Raw genomic sequence first — 8,264 nt, 5'->3', positions numbered from 1 at the left:
AGCGTCATGTCCACCAGAATTGATCATTGTATAGTCTTGTTGTTGGATTAGTTTACAGTTCCATCAGCAATGTATCAGTGTCCATTGTTTGTGGAATTGTGAATACATGCAGCCATTCTGGAGAGTGATTTGAAACTATGCTCAAAAAGTTACCAAACTGTGCATACCCTTTGATCCAGCGGTGTTACTATTGGGCTTATACCCCAAAGAGATATTAAAAAAGGGAAAGAGACCTGTATGTGCCAAAATGTTTGTGGAAGCCCTTTTCATGGTGGCTAGAAACTGGAAACTGAATGGATGCCCATCAATTGGAGAATGGTTGAATAAATTGTGGTATATGAATATTATGGAATATTATTGTTCTGTAAGAAATGACCAGCAGGATGATTTCAGAAAGGCCTGGAGAGACTTACATGAACAGATGCTGAGTGAAGTGAGCAGGACCAGGAGATCATTATACACTTCAACAACAATACTATATGATGATCAATTCTAATGGACGTGGCCCTCTCCAACAATGAGATGAACCAAATCAGTTCCAATAGAGCAGTAATGAATTGAACCAGCTACACACAGCAAAAAAACTCTGGGAGATGACTACATAGAATTCCCAATCCCTCTGTTTTTGTCCTCCTGCATTTTTTGATTTCCTTCACAGGTTAATTGTACACTATTTCAAAGTCCAATTCTTTGTGTACAGCAAAATAACTATATAGACATGTATACATATATTGTATTTAACTTATACTTTAACATATTTAACATGTATTGGTCAACCTGCCATCTGGGGGAGAGAGTGGGGGAAAGAAGGGAAAAATTGAAACAAAAGGTTTTGCAATTGCCAATGCTGAAAAATTACCCATGCATATATCCTGTAAATAAAAAGCTATAATAAAAAAAACAATGTATCAGCATCCCAATTTTCCCACATCCCCTCCAACATTCATCATTACTTTTTCCTGTCATCTTAGCCAATCTGACAGGTGTATAGTGGTATCTCAGAGTTGTCTTAATTTGCGTATCTCTGATGGGTAGTGATTTGGAGTACCTTTTCATATAACTAGAAATAGCTTCAATTTCTTCATCTGAGAATTGTCTGTAAATATCCTCTGACCATTTATCAACTGGAGAATGGCTTGATTTCTTATAAATTTGAGTCAATTCTCTATATATTTTGGAAATGAGGCCTTTATCAGAACCTTTGACTGTAAAAATATTTTTCCAGTTTATTGCTTTCCTTCTAATCTTGTCTGCATTAGTGTTGTTTGTACAAAAACTTTTAAACTTAATATAATCAAAATTATCTATTTTGTGATCAATAATGATCTCCAATTCTTCTTTGGTCACAAATTCCTTCCTTTTCCACAGTCTGAGAGGTAAACTATCCTATGTTCTTCTAATTTATTTATAATGTCATTCTTTATGTCTAAATCATGAACCCATTTCGACCTTATTTTGGTATAGTGTTAAGTGTGGGTCAATGCCTAATTTCTACCATACTAGTTTCCAATTTTCCCAGCAGTTTTGGAATGATTTAGTCTTTTAAACTTGTTCTAAAACAATGTTGATATTACTGTACATAATTTTCTTTTAATTCTGTTCATTTTGCTCTTCATTATTTTGTGCAAGTCTATCCATGTTTTTCTAAATGAGCTCATCATTTCTTAAATCACAGCAGTAGTTAATTATATGACCACAGCTTGTTCAGCTATTCCCCAATGGACAGGCATCTCCATAATTTTCAGTTCTTTGCCACCACAAAGAGGGCTGCTATAAATATTTTAGAACATATAGGCAGAAATAGATCTAGTAGTGAAAAAACATATCTCAAGGTCTTTTTCCTTGCCAGTAATCATTTTATTTAGCGATAAAGAGAAATATTTTAAAATCCTCAGATTCATACCAACTTTATTTTCCTGCTTGTCTATGTTATTGTTTGTCACTATTTTGATTTACATTACACATTTATAGCAACTCTTACATCTGGCATCCCAATCAGTCAAACACTGACTTAAAATACAGTACTCACATACTGGAAAACTGAAACATCAGTTACCTCTCAAAAATGAGACTTTTTATCTATAAAAGAAAAAACCAGTAAGCTCTTAATGGTGGTGCAACCTCAATCAGTTATCTGGGGAGCTGTTTTCTTCCCAGACATGAGCAGAGCAGAAATTGCAAGCCTTTTTGCTGCTAGTTAGCTAATTAGTGGATACACAATTTAAGACATAAACCAGAGGAACCACAAACACCTTCATCTCTAATTCTCCTGAGAAATTTGCTGATTTAAAAAATATCATGTAAATCGAATGCTCCCCCCAAAATCATTTAGAGATAAATTGTTGCTAAATGTAGAAAGTATGACATATTTAAGAAATGATGAGCTGATTGATTTTTAGAAAAACAATTGAAGACTTGTATGGAATATATGGAATATATAATGTATGGCATAATGAAAAGCAAAATGTGCAGAACCAAAAGAACTTTGCATAAAGCAATAGTAATAGCGTTCAAAGAACAACTTTAAATGAGTTAAGTTATTTTGGAAATTATCAATACTCAAATCTACAGAGGAACTATCTACCTCCAGGACTATAGAAAATGATACTTCCAGAGGAAGAATGGATAAATAGATTTGTGCTTAGTATGACTTATACACACATACACACATGTGTGTATATGTGTCTATATAAATAAAATTTTACATATATACACACAATTTGTGTGTGTGTGTGTGTGTGTGTGTGTGTGTGTGTGAAATCGTAGCCTTCTCTGGTATGGAGTGAGGAGGGAAGGCCAGTTTTGAACTTAAAATGTAAAAAAATATATATTTTATAATAAAATTAATGGAATATAATATTAATTACTTCTGCCAAAACAATAAACAATTTTACATTTCCCAAAAATGTAATAGACTGGAGGTTTATTCATTCTCTTTTTTTCATTCATTCAGTGAACATTTATAAAGCACCTACTATGCGGCAGGCACTGTGCTAAGTGCTACAGTTACAAAAAGAGTTTCCCTAAAAGAGAAAATCATTCCTTGAGACCTAAAGAAACACCAACTTAATTGGTAATTTTTCTGATACCTTGCCTTCCTGAAATCTAAAGGCTAAGATGAGTCAGAGAATATGATTTTTTTTTCCCTTTGATTTTTGGCTACCATTTTTATTTTTATTTATTATTGCTAGCAAACAAGCTTTTTGCAATAAATTGTCTTAAACAACAGTAGGATATAAGCAAAAATAGATTTCTAGAGGACAATTCTCAGTAAGAAACAAAAATAGGAGTTATACTTGGAATGGGTAGAAACTGTGGTCAATGACTTCTGGCTTCAGAAAGCTAGAATTAGGCTCCAATAACTGCTTCCCTTTGCTATTTTCTGTGTAGTTATAATTTCCATAAACTTTCTTTCCAGGAGGTGTTTTCAAATAGAATACTGTTGTCCTCAAGTTGTATCTGACTTTGCATGATACCAGATGGAGTTTTCTTGGCAAAGACATTGAAGTGGTTTGCCATTTCCTATTCCAGCTCATTTTATAGATGAAGAAACTGAGGCAAATGGGGTTAAGTGACTTGCCCAGAGTCACACAGCTTATCAGTGTCTGAAATAGGATTTGAAGTCAGGTCTTCTGGATTCCAGAGCCAGTATTCTATCTACTATGACACAAAGCCATCCTGTATCAAACAAAATAATCTACCACTTCTGGCATCTTCCCTTAAGCTGACAAATAAGCTCGTATCTCCTTAATCTTTAACAAATCTTTACTGATCCTTGTTATCTTAAGTACTGTCTATATTTCTCTTTCCTTCTGCTGCTCCAAGTTCTATAAAAACCAGTCTACATTCATGATCCATTTTATCATCCATTTGCTTTTGACTACACTGTTCTGCCAAATTTTTCCCTAAAAGTTCCCAGTGACCTTTTTTTGCTCAATTTAATGTTATTTTCCCAGGTTTCGTGGTTTAAAAAAAAAAACTTTTCTATACCATTTAATTCTGTCAATTAGCTACCATTCTTCTTTTCTCCCTTTCTCTTGGTTTCTCTAACACTACTTTTTCTTAAGTTCTCCTTCTACATGTGTACTGCTCCTTCTTGGTCTCCCAAGTTGATTAACTAATTTACTTTTGAAAAGTCATCATCCCAAGTCTCTATCATACTTCTTTCCTTTCTACCACACTATCTTTTAATAATTTTCTCTAGTCACTTGACTTCCAAATCTACACAGTAAGCCTTAATCTCCCCTGAGTGAGAGGACTGATTTCCAATAGATTTTTTTCTACCTTGACAATTGATGACATATGTTATTTAACTGTCCAAAATTAAATTTATTCTTCCTTATTTTGACCTTTATATTATCTACAATCTGGTTCCCACTACTTTTCCAGCATTGTTTTCCGTAACTGAAGCTCAGAATCCAGTCTCTAACATACTTTAACTGTGTAAAACTAAGCAAATCATTTAACCTCTCTCTACCTCATTTTCCTAAATTGTAAAATGAGAATAATAATAGCACCTACTTCACAGAGTTGTTGTGAAGATCAAATGAGATAATTTATAAAGCACTTTGCACAGTTCTTGTCATGTACTTGGTGCTTAATAGGTCCTTCTCTCCTTCCTTCCTTCCTTCCTTTTTTCCTTTCTTCCTTTCTTCCTTCCTTCCTTCCTTCCTTCCTTCCTTCCTTCCTTCCTTCTTTCCTTCCTTCCTTCCTTCCTTCTTTCCTTCCTTCCTTGCTGATGCCAGGTCCAGTCTTCTATCCATTGCCTCACCTAGCTCTCTCTATAGCATTTAACATGTATTTATTAAATTGAAGTGCATAATTATCATTTGAAATGGAAACAGTATTATATCAGACTAATACTGATGACACTGATACATTAGAATTTATCTAGTCATTCACCAATTGTTAGATTTTTAAGTTGTTTCTATGTCCTTGGCGGGAGGGGGGGAGGGAATTAAAATATTACAAATAGTAACCTTATGATTTTTTTCTTTCAAGTGACACTCCCAATAGTGAATATATTTATAACTTTTGTCATGATAGATTCAAATGATTTGTATAAATTATCTCTTTAAAAGGTCTGTGGTCCAGGATAATACACCATGATCAAGTAGGATTTATACCAGGAATGCAGGGCTGGTTCAATATTAGGAAAACTATCAATATAATTGGCCATATTAATAATCAAATTAACAAAAATCATATGATCATCTCAATAAATACAGAAAAAGCATTTGATAAAATCCAACATCCATTCCTATTAAAAACTCTTGAGAGTATAGGGATAAATGGATTTTTCCTTAAAATAATCAGTAGCATCTATTTAAAACCAGCAGTAAGCATCATATGTAATGGGGACAAACTGCAACCATTCCCAATAAGATCAGGAGTAAAACAAGGTTGCCCACTATCACTGTTACTATTTAATATTGTATTAGAAATGCTAGCTTTGGCAGTAAGAGTTGAGAAAGAGATTAAAGGAATAAGAATAGGCAATGAGGAAACCAAATTATCACTCTTTGCTGATGATATGATGGTATACTTAGAGAACCCCAGAGACTCTACTAAAAAGTTATTAGAAACAATCTACACCTTCAGCAAAGTTGCAGGATATAAAATAAACCCATATAAGTCATCAGCATTCTTATATATCATTAACAAAACCCAACAGTTAGAGTTACAAAAAGAAATTCCATTTAAAGTAACTACTGATTGTATAAAATATTTAGGAATCTATCTGCCAAGGGAAAATCAGAAACTTTATGAGCAAAACTACAAAACACTTTCCACACAAATTAAGTCTGATTTAACCAACTGGAAAAATATTAAATGCTCTTGGATTGGGCGAGCAAATATAATAAAGATGACAATACTACCTAAATTAATTTATTTATTTAGTGCTATACCAATCAGACTCCCAAAAAACTACTTTGATGAATTAGAAAAAATAACAACAAAGTTCATATGGAAAAACAAAAGGTCAAGAATTTCAAGGGAATTAATGAAAAAAAATCAAATGAAGGTGGCCTAGCTGTACCAGATCTAAAATTATATTATAAAGCAGCAGTTACTAAAACCATCTGGTATTGGCTAAGAAATAGACTAGTTGATCAATGGAATAGGTTCGGTTCAAAGGACAAAACAGCCAATAACTTTAATAATATAGTGTTTGACAAACCCAAAGACATCAGTTTCGGGGATAAGAATGCATTATTTGACAAAAATTGCTGGGAAAATTGGAAATCAGTATGGCAGAAACTAGGCATTGATTCACACTTAACACCGTACACCAAGATAAGGTCAAAATGGGTTCATGACCTAGGCATAAAGAATGAGATTGTAAATAAATTGGAAGAGCATAGGATGGTTTACCTCACAGACCTGTGGAAGAGGGAGGAATTTATGACCAAAGAAGAACTAGAGATCACTATTGACCACAATATAGAAAATTTTGATTATATCAAATTGAAAAGTTTTTGTACAAACAAAACAAATGCAGACAAGATTAGAAGGGAAACAATAAACTGGGAAAACATTTTTGATAATCAAAGGTTCTGATAAAGGCCTCATTTCCAAAATATATAGAGAATTGACTCTAATCTATAAGAAATCAAACCATTCTCCAATTGATAAATGGTCAAAGGATATGAACAGACAATTCTCAGACGAAGAAATTGAAACTATTTATAGACATATGAAAATATGCTCCAAATCATTATTAATCAGAGAAATGCAAATTAAGACAACTCTGAGATACCACTACACACCTGTCAGATTGGCTAGAATGACAGGGAAAGGTAATGAGGAATGTTGGGGGGGATGTGGGAAAACAGGGACACTGATACATTGTTGGTGGAATTGTGAACACATCCAGCCATTCTGGAGAGCAATTTGGAACTATGCTCAAAAAGTTATCAAACTGTGCATACCCTTTGATCCAGCAGTGTTTCTACAATTATACCCCAAAGAGATACTAAAGAAAGGAAAGGGACCTGTATATGCCAAAATGTTTGTGGCAGCCCTGTTTGTAGTGGCTAGAAGCTGGAAAACGAAAGGATGTCCATCAATTGGAGAATGGTTGAGTAAATTATGTAATATGAATGTTATGGAATATTATTGTTCTGTAAGGAATGACCAGCAGAATGAATACAGAGAGGACTGGCGAGACTTACATGAATTGATGCTAAGTGAAATGAGCAGAACCAGGAGATCATTATATACCTCAACAACGATACTGTTTGAGGATGTATTCTGATGGAAGTGGATCTCTTCGATAAAGAGATTGATCAAAGATGGACAGAAGCAGCTATACCCAGAGAAAGAACACTGGGAAATGAATATAAACTGCTTGCATTTTTGTTTTTCTTCCCGGGTTATTTACACCTTCTGAATTCAATTCTCCCTGTGCAACAAGAAAACTGTTCAGTTCTGCACACATATATTGTATCTAGGATATACTGTAACCCATTCAACATGTAAAGGACTGTTTGCCATCTGGGGGAAGGGGTGGAGGGAGGGAGGGGAAAAATTGGAACAGAAGTGAATGCAAGGGATAATGCTGTAAAAAATTACCCTGGCATATGTTCTATCAATAAAAAGTTATTTAAAAAAATAAAAAATAAAAGGTCTGTGGTCTATGTACAATTTGAATGAGGTAGTAACTACAAAAGGTGACCTGTACTTGATATATGACACCTGTCTGAGAGATAGATTTTCAAAGAACTGATTGAAATTATAGAATAGGGGAAAATATGCAATTTGAATCCCTCCTGTAGAATAAGAGATTGATCAATGGAAGCTATGCCAGCAGGGATACTAAAATTACCCCCCAGAAAGCCTGATACATCAAGTAATCTCATGGAATCCACAACAAAAAGTAATACCTTTGGACATAACTTATTTGGAGAAAGGACATGTGGTTTTTATGAAAGGAAATCATACCTAATTATTAATGCTTTGGGGGGGGAGATAATTATCCATGCAGACAATGGACATCCCATAAGTATTTTATTTAGGCTTTGTAAAAGACACTAACATTATAAGCCATTCTGTCAAAAGCAGTGGATTAGCCATGCCAATTTTGCCATTTCATCAGTAATTTTATTCAAAGTTTGGGTTTTGAGTCAAGGAAAGAAATTATATTCATTGCCTAGTTGGTATGGCAAGCAGAGTAAGTAGAAACATGTACACTTTGCTCATTTTTGGACTCAGACTCCCAAACACACTGGAACACATCTGCTAAGGATGAAACCAAACTTTCT

At 34.1% G+C, this 8,264-nt stretch overlaps 1 long non-coding RNA gene across 1 annotated transcript in view; it reads right to left on the bottom strand.

Annotated features, from left to right (window-relative positions):
- LOC127562624 (uncharacterized) overlaps window positions 1-7,622 on the bottom strand; it is a 315,428-nt gene extending 307,806 nt beyond the window's left edge. The window contains exon 1 of the long non-coding RNA XR_007953737.1: window positions 6,376-7,622. This is a non-coding gene — a long non-coding RNA (uncharacterized LOC127562624). The remainder of the gene's footprint in view (window positions 1-6,375) is intronic.
- Between the last annotated feature and the right edge of the window lie 642 nt (window positions 7,623-8,264).

The sequence above is a fragment of the Antechinus flavipes genome, chromosome 4 (assembly GCF_016432865.1).
Source record: "Antechinus flavipes isolate AdamAnt ecotype Samford, QLD, Australia chromosome 4, AdamAnt_v2, whole genome shotgun sequence".
In the NCBI taxonomy this organism is placed as follows: domain Eukaryota; kingdom Metazoa; phylum Chordata; class Mammalia; order Dasyuromorphia; family Dasyuridae; genus Antechinus; species Antechinus flavipes.
The sequence above is the reverse complement of the archived record's forward strand: the minus strand, read 5'-3'. Positions and strand labels throughout refer to the sequence as shown.